At 40.1% G+C, this 9,396-nt stretch overlaps 1 pseudogene; it reads left to right on the top strand.

Annotated features, from left to right (window-relative positions):
- The first annotated feature begins 722 nt into the window (after window positions 1-722).
- On the top strand, window positions 723-4,568 carry LOC122296747 (annotated as a pseudogene).
- Window positions 4,569-9,396: the final 4,828 nt, after the last annotated feature.

Below are 9,396 nucleotides of genomic sequence, written 5' to 3'. Positions count from 1 at the left end.
TAGAAATAAGACATACGTGGGCCAAGCATCCTCAAGCCCACTTCTTCTAAACTAATAATAAAATACCGTTAAACAAATTGAAAGCCTTAACAACAATAGGCCCAATCTCTAAGTCATGTCTTCCATAGCTTGTATCAAGTGGATCAAAACTGGTTCTTTTTCCTTGAAGCCCATCTTGAGTGTTGGGCTCTTCCCAGCTTCATCCCAAGTGGATTGCACCAATCCTTGCATTGCTTCCTTGATCTTCTTGGCTCTTGATCTTGTAATTGGCCCATCTGGAATTTGCAAGGGATCTTTAAGGGTAGCTCCACCTTCGTTCCCATCAATGCTGCCCATATATTGTTGGGGAGACCATGGCAGTATGATAGGAGAGTGATACATGATGGATTCAAAAACATGTATATAGCTTTGTAAAGGAGGGCAAAACAACCAAGCTTGCTCCTTTAACTCCAAGACAGGTCTATGAGGACCAACTGAAACTGAAAAATGAGGTTGCTCAAAAAAGAAAGAGTGAAAAAGAGATTGAGCAAAAAAGAAAGAGTGAAAAAGAAAAAGAGTCTGCTGAGAGAAAAGGAAAGACAAAAGTGAGTCTCTATGCAAGAGAGAGTGAGGTTAAGAGAGCTTTCTTAGCAGATCGCCCTATGATTTTTCTTGTCTATAAAGAGTCTTATCTTAATCTTGATGAAACTAACCAACCTCTTCCTAGTTTGGCTGTTTCTTTGTTGCAGGAGTTTGAGGATGTATTACCAGAGGAAATGCCTGATGAGTTGCCACCCATTAGATGCATTGAGCACCAGATTGATTTCGTGCCCGGGGCTGCTATTCCAAACCGACCAGCTTATAGAAGTAATCCAGATGAGACAAAGGAGCTTCAGAGGCAAGTTGAGGATTTGATGAGCAAGGGGTACGTGAGGGAGAGCATGAGCCCATGTGCAGTACCAGTGCTTCTAGTGCCTAAGAAGGATGGGACGTGACGGATGTGCATTGATTGTAGGGTGGTTAATAATACCACGGTAAAGTATCGCCATCCCATTCCTAGATTAGATGATATGCTCGATGAATTGCATGGCTCATGTATTTTTAGTAAAATTGATCTTAAAAGTGGGTACCATCAAATTAGAATGAAAGAGGGTGATGAATGGAAAACTGCTTTTAAGACTAAGTATGGGCTTTATGAATGGTTGGTTAATCCATTTGGACTTACAAATGCGCCCAGTACTTTCATGAGATTAATGAATCATGTCCTACGTGCGTTAATAGGCAAGTTTGTGGTTGTGTACTTTGATGATATCCTAGTGTACAACAAGGACTTAAATGAGCATATTGAGCATTTGATATATGTGTTTAATGTGTTGAGAGATGTGAAAAGTTGTATGCTAATTTCAAGAAATGTACCTTTTGTATGGAGGAAGTTGTTTTTCTTGGTTATGTTGTTAGTACAAAGGGTATTGAAGTGGATGAAGAGAAAAGTCAAGGCCATTAAGGAGTGGCCAACACCAAAGAGCATCACTAAGATAAGAAGCTTTCATGGTTTAGCTAGCTTTTATCGGCGTTTTGTTAAAGATTTTAGCACCATTGTTGCACCACTCAATGAAGTGATTAAAAAGAATGACGGGTTTCATTGGGGGGCTAATCAAGAGAATGCATTTGCCACTATTAAAGAAAGGTTGTGCTCTGCACCCGTGTTAGCATTACCAAATTTTAACAAAGCTTTTGAGATTGAATGTGATGCCTCAGGAATAGGGATTGGAGCCGTTTTGATGCAGGATAGGCGGCCGATTGCCTTCTTCAGTGAGAAGCTAAGTGGGGCATCCCTGAAGTAGCCTACTTATTATGACCAAGAACTTTATACTCTTGTTCGTGCATTAGAGACTTCAAAGCACTACTTGTGGCCTAGGGAATTTGTGATCCACACCGATCATGAATCGTTGAAGCTTCTTAAGGGTCAAGGTAAGTTGAATAAGAGGCATGCTAGATAGATGGAATACATTGAGACCTTTCCATATGTCATTCGTTACAAGCAAGGTAAGGAAAATATTGTTGTTGATGCTTTATCACGGAGGTATGTAATTCTTACTTCTATGAGTGCTAAAATGCTTGGGTTTGAATATGTGAAAGATATGTATGCCGATAATGTTGACTTTTCTGATGTGTATATGGCATGTGATAAGGTGGCATTTGGTAAGTTTTACAAGCATGATGGTTAACTTTTTAAAGAAGATAAATTGTGTTTACCTAATTGTTCTATGCGTGAGTTATTGGTGCGTGAGGCACATGGCGGGGGATTAATGGGACACTTTGGTGTCAAGAAAACCTTAGACATATTGCATGAACATTTCTTTTGGCCTAAGATGAAAAGAGACATCAATCGCATTTGTAGCAGGTGCATCACATGTAGAAAGGCCAAATCTAAGTTTTGCCACATGGGTTATATATACCCTTACCCGTTCCTAGTGAGCCATGGGTAGACATATCTATGGACTTTGTTTTGGGGCTGCCTAGGACAAAAAGGGGTAGAGATTCTATTTTTGTGGTTGTAAATAGATTTAGCAAGATGGCACATTTCATTCCATGCCATAAAACAGATGATGCAATAAGCATAGCTGACTTGTTTTTCAAAGAAATAGTGCGACTCCATGCTGTGCCTAAGAGCATTGTTTCTAATAGGGATGTTAAATTTCTTAGCTACTTTTGGAAGGTGTTGTGGGAAAAATTAGGTACTAAACTCTTATTTTCCACTACTTGTCACCCACAGACTGATGGTCAGACTGAAGTAGTTAATAGGAATTTAACTCAGCTTTTACGCACTGTTGTTCATAAGAATTTAAAGACTTGGGAGGATTGTTTGCCATTTATAGAGTTTGCATATAATAGGACGATGCATACTACTACTTCATACTCTCCTTTTGAAATTGTTTACGGTTTTAATCCACTGGCATTATCCATTGGCAAATATGAGGATGAGGTGCTTTGTGATGTGGTTCCTATGCATGCATGTCATTTATTGTTAGGAAGACCATGACAGTATGATTTGAGGGTTAGGCATGATGGATTCACAAATAAATATTCTTTCAATTTTCAAAGGCAGCCTATTACTCTTGTGCCATTAACTCCAAAACTGGTTACGGAGGACCAATTAAAGTTACAAAGATCAGATGAAAAAAAAAAAAAAAAAATGAAAAAGAAAGCAAGGCCGAGATTGAAAAAAAAGAGTTTACAAAAAAAGGAGAGAAAAACATTGATCAGAGTGAAAAAGAAAGTGAAAGGATTTCTGCCATAGTGAGAGCAAGAGAGGAAAAATTCAATTGCATTGCAAAAAAAAGTAAGGTCAAGAGAGCATTATTTTCACACCAGCCACTTATTGTACTCATGTACAAGGAGTTTCTTTTATGTACTAATAATTTCGTCGATGCTTTGCCAAGCGATATTGTTTCTCTTTTGTAGGAATTTGAAGAAGCTCTTCCTGAAGAGGTACCTTCTGGTTTACCTCCAATCCGAGGAATTGAATATCAAATTGATTTTATACTTGGTGCATCAATTCCAAACCGACCTACTTATAGGAGTAATCCCTATGAGACCAAGGAACTTCAGAGGCAAGTAGGTGAATTATTGGAGAAGGAGTACGTGCGTGAAAGCATGAGTCCTTATGCGGTTCCGGTGCTATTAGTTCCTAAGAAGGATGGAACATGGAGGATACACGTTGACTGTCGAGCCATCAACAACATAACGGTAAAGTATCGTCATCCCATTCCTAGATTAGACGATATGGTAGATGAATTGCATGGTTCTTGTGTCTTTACAAAAATTGATCTTAAGAGTGGATATCATCAAATAAGGATGAAAGAAAGTAATGAATGGAAAACTGCTATTTATGCATTTGATGAACCATGTTTTGTGTGCATTTATTGGCAGATTTGTAGTTGTATATTTTGATGATATCCTAATTTATAGCAAAAACTTAGAAGAACATGTAATGCATTTGAAATCTGTTTTGGAATTTCTAAGGAAAGAAAGGCTGTTTGCTAACCTCAAGAAGTGCGAGGTCTTGTGTTCCTCTTGGTTTTGTTGTTAGTAAAAAAGGAATTGAGGAGGACGAGGAAAGTGAGGAGTTTCCATGGCTTAGTTAGCTTCTATAGACAGTTTGTGCGTGATTTTAGTAGCTTAGCCGCCCCTCGTACTGAAGTCATCAAGAAAAATGTGCCGTTTAAGTGGGGAAAAGAACAAGAAAAGGCATTTAATCTGGTCAAATAAAAGTTAACTAATGCACCTAACTTTGTTAAAACTTTTGAAATTGAGTGTGATGCTTCAGGAATAGAGGTATTGGAGCTGTTTTGATGCAAGAAGGCCGTCCAGTTGCTTATTTCAATGAAAAGTTGAGTGGGGCAGCCCTAAATTACCCCACTTATGATAAGGAGATCTATGTCTTGGTAAAGGCTTTGAAAAATTGGCAACACTATCTATGGCCAAAGGAATTTGTGGTTCACACAGATCATGAATCTTTGAAACATTTGAAAGGACAGCAAAGGTTGAACAAACATTATGCCTGCCAAGTGGGTGGAATTCATTGAAACATTACCTTATGTGATCGGATACAAGCAAGGTAAGGAAAATGTGGTGGCTAAGGCATTGTCCCGAAGGGATGCTTTACTTTCTATTTTAGATACAAAACTACTTGGCTTCAATACATCAAGGATTTGTATGAACAAGATTCTAATTTTGGTGATATGTTCAAAGCATGTGAAAAAGTGGCGTTTGGTAAGTCTTATAGGCATGATGGATTTTTGTTTCGGGAAAATAAACTGTGCCTATGAGTTCTTTGCGTGAATTGCTTGTGAGAGAAGCTCATGGTGGTGGTTTGATGGGACATTTTGGTGTTGCTAAGACTTGAGAAATTTTGCACGAACATTTTTTTTAGCCTCATATGAAACGTGATGTGGAAAGAATCTGTGAGAAACGTATCCCGTGTAAACAGGCTAAGTCTAAGTTGAAACCCCATAGTTTGTACATCCCTTTGCCTATACCTAGTGAACCTTGGACTGATATTTCTATGGATTTTGTTTTAGGTTTACCTAGGACTAAGAGGGGGGAGAAATTAAGTTTTTGTGATGGTAGATAGATTTTCCAAGATGATACATTTCATTGCATGTCATAAAACTGATGATGCATCGCATATAGCTGACTTGTTTTTCAGAGAAATTGTTAGGTTATACATGGTATGCCTAGGACCATTGTTTTTTATAGGGATGCAAAGTTTTTGAGTTACTTTTGGAAGACTTTTTGGGGAAAGCTGGAAACCAAGTTGTTGTTTTCTACTACTTGTCATCCACAAACGGATGGTCAAACTGAAAACTTTGTCTTCTTTGTTGCGTGCTATCATTAAAAAGAACTTGAAAACATGGGAAGATTGTTTGCCACATGTTGAATTTGCTTACAATGGAAGTATACATTCTGCATCTAAGTTTTCACCATCTGAAATTGTTTATGGCTTTAACCTGTTGTCACCTTTGGATTTAATTTTTTTACTTTTGAGTGAACGTGTGAACTTAGATGGAAAAAAGAATGCAAAATTTGTATAGAGGATTCATGAAAAGGCAAAGCTGAACATTGAAAGGAGGACTAAATCATATGTTCATCAAGCCAACAAGGGATGAAAGAAGGGTAGTGTTTGAACCAAGAGATTGGGTTTGGTTGCACTTAAGGAAGGATCGTTTTCCAGAGAAATGACGTTCAAAACTTCTACCTCGGGGTGATGAACCATTTCAAGTAGTGGAACGCATCAACGATAATGCCTACAAGCTTGACTTACCGAGGATGGTCCATCACCCTCGGGGTGATAGACCATTTTAATGTTGCTGATTTGTCTCCTTTTGATGTAGGTGATGATTTGAGGACAAATCCTTCTCAAGGGGGGGGAGAATGATGCAAACTAAGAAGCTGGACATGCTGATCATACACGTGGAAATGAAACTGCATTTGCACAAGACCCTTTGTCACTTCCTAGTGGCCCAATTACAAGACTTAGAGCCAAACGTTTCAAGAAAGCATTAAATGGGCTAATCCAAGATAATTGGGCTGATTCCAAAAAGACCAAGATGGGCTCAAATAATATTCAAGGCTTAGTCCATCTCATCAAAGCAATTGAAGAAATTAACTAGCATGCAAATTCGTAACCTGCATTGTCTGACCATTGAAGAGCATGAGTTTGTCGAGTTTCAAGGATATTAAATAGGAGAATGGACTTGGTCTTGGTTGGGCATGTTAAATACATTAAAGACTATTTAGCTATTTTTAGGTGCTTTTAGAAGTCCAGGAGTCTTAAAACACGTGGGGAAGTGTTTAGGTTAATGTTTGTGTTGTTTTTAAAGCTGTAATTATGACTTTTGCCTATTCTCGGAGGGTTGTTCCAAGTATATAGAGGGGTATTTCGAATTTGAAAGAAGCTTTTGATGATTCAGCAAATTACTTTTATTGAGAGGTCTTGTGTTCCTCTTGGTTCTTAAAAAGAACTCTTTGAACCTTATCAAGCTAATCTTGTGTGGTTCAAGCAATCAAACTTATCACCTTGAATCCTTGAGAGATTCTTAGATTTTCTTGGTGTGGCGTTTTCAATCATTTGTAGTCTTGGTTTTTCATCTATTTAGGTGACGGGTCAAGACTCAACATATCTTGTCTTCACGATCTTGGGGTTCCAAGCCATCATTGTTTCAGGTTTCATCACAATTGGTTGTGGAGTTCGTATCATTTTGGTACCAGAGCTTTGACTATCTTTTATTTTCGTTTTTATATCCTGTTCCTTGCTCAAACAAAAAAAAAAAAAATGCAGAAATTCATTTTTTTTTTTCCAATGGGCTGTCAAAATTCCTTGTTCCAAGGGCTGCTAATATATACTTGTTCTTAGGGTTTTCTGAATTCTTGTGTGTTTTTTGAATTCATTGTTGCTGTTTCTGATTGATTTAGTGAGAAAAGAAAAGAAAAGTTGCAGGTGTGGAGCATCAACCTAAGTCACCAGTTGGATCTAAAATTGGCCCCACTAGGCGGCGTGGGGACTGGAGAACTTGGGAGAGGTGTTAACCCCTTCGTCTGTCTAGATCATTGACCTAAGTTACCAGGCAGGAACTTCAATCAACCGCACACGGTGGCCGCACTCTGGCTTTTGGACCATGAGGAGCACTCCAAAGCATCAACCAAAGCAACCGCACGAGATTTGAAGTCAACCGCATATAGGTGAGGTAATCCCCCCTGTACCTATTGAGGTTCGAGCGCGAAGCATCGACCTGAGTGACTAGGTGAGATCTAAAATTGATTGCACTGGGTGGCATTTGGATGCTCAGCTGCGAGCACAGAACATCGACCTAAGAGACCAGGTGAGATCTAAAATCGACCTTGGTGGATGGCAAAGGAGAATCCCACATGGGAGAGATGTTCCCTTTGCGCCCGTTGCGGTTGGATCGTGAAGCATCAAACTGAGTGACTAGGCAGGATGGGGTGGGGTATGGTCAACCCTGTTAAATGGTGGTTAGAGGCTCCCCAAGTAAAGGTGGGATCTAGAATCAACCACACTGGGTGGCAAGAGGTGGATTAAGACACATGAGAGACGTGTTCCCCCAACAACAATGTTCGAGAGTAGAGCATTGATCCGATTAGGCAGGTGGGATCAACCTAGATCACCAAGCAGGATCAGGAATCCACCGTCTTAGATTGGGACTGGGGCACTTGGTAGAGCTCTTCCCTCTACACCCATCGAGTTCAAGGGCAAAGCATCGACCCTAGCGACCACGTCAGATATCAAATTGACTGCACCGGGTTTTGTTTGGATGACGAGGTTCTGGCATAAAGCATTGGCCTAAGTAACCTGATGGGATTTGAAATTGATTGCACAGTGTGGCGTTTGGATGCTAAGGCATGAAGGCGTAGCATTGGTCAAAGTCACTAGGCGGTATTTGAAATAAATGGTGTTGGGTGGCGAAAGGGGATTGGAACACTTGAGAGAGTTGTTCCCTCATCCATCCGTCTAGGTTAAATCACAAAGCTTCCACCCGAGTGACCAAATGGACTCTAAAATCGACCGTAGTTGGTGGTGTTTTGATGATGAGGCCTGAGCGCAAAGAATTGACCTATGAGACCATGATGAATCACAAATCGACCATGCTAGTTGTTGACGGGGGCATAAGACCCTTGGGAAAAGCGCTTCCATCGAGGTTTGACTGCGAAGCATTTACTTGAGTGACCAAGTGCAATTTAAAATCAATCACATTGTGTGGCATTTGGATGCTAAGGCGTGAGGGTAGAACAATGGCCTAAGTCACCAGACAGGATTTGAAATCAACCGTGTTAGGTGGCAAAGGGGGATTGGAACACTTGAGAGAGGTGTTCCCTCTTGTGCCTGTGATATTTCGAGCATATAGTATCGAACTAAGTGACTAGGTGGGATTTGAAGCCTATAGCACAAGCTAAAATTTGGATGTTGAGCCACGTGCGTAGAGTATCGACCTATGAGACTAGGGGGATCTAAAATTGACCGTGCTGGGTAGTGTGGGGCAGGGGGGGAACTGGAATCTAGGGAGAGGTGCACTTGTCAAGGTCTGAGTGTGAAGCATTTACCTGACCGACCAGGCGGGATCTAAAATGGAACGCATCAAGTGGTGTTTGAATGCTGAGGCATGAGCACGTAACTTCAACCTAAGTAACCAGGAGGGATCTGAAATCGACCGCTCTGGGTGGCAGTGGGGTACTAGGAAACTTGGGATAGGTATGCCTCCTACAACCATTGAGGATAAAAGTGCATAGCTTCAACCCGAGTGACCAATGGAGATCTTGATGTGAACCCCAACAGACTTGCTTTGAGACCCAACAACAATACTAGAAAAACAACCCCAAGAAAGCCAAACTCAAGTATATGGATAGAGAATCTAGACCCGATGAGAACTCGTTCAAAGAACCTAGATTATATCAAAATCTAGACCCATTGAAGAACCCGTCTCAAGAATCTAGATTACAAAAGAAGAACGCCACAAAGGTTTGATTTACCGTTGATAAGTTCAGAAGTTCAAGAAGAACAACAGGAGATAACTCAACTCTCAATGACAATTCCATATAGTCTGCTTCTCAAATGAAGTTACAATTGAATAGTGCCATACACTGCGCTACAGTAACTTCTGAAACCATAGTAAGACATAAAATTATAACTTTCCAAATAAACCCTTGGCTAAAATACAAGGCCTTCCCCAAACCCTAGTTCATTAGAAAAAAGACATTTGGGCTGGACATCCCGCAAGCCCAATTATTCTTGATTAATTCATTTGACTAATAAAATAAGCCCTTTTAATGAAATCAATAAATCCATGGTGTTCAATAACAATAAGCTCAAGTCGTGTCTTCCATAGCTTGGATCAAGTG

The sequence above is a fragment of the Carya illinoinensis genome, chromosome 15, assembly GCF_018687715.1.
Source record: "Carya illinoinensis cultivar Pawnee chromosome 15, C.illinoinensisPawnee_v1, whole genome shotgun sequence".
In the NCBI taxonomy this organism is placed as follows: Eukaryota; Viridiplantae; Streptophyta; class Magnoliopsida; order Fagales; family Juglandaceae; genus Carya; species Carya illinoinensis.
The sequence above is the reverse complement of the archived record's forward strand: the minus strand, read 5'-3'. Positions and strand labels throughout refer to the sequence as shown.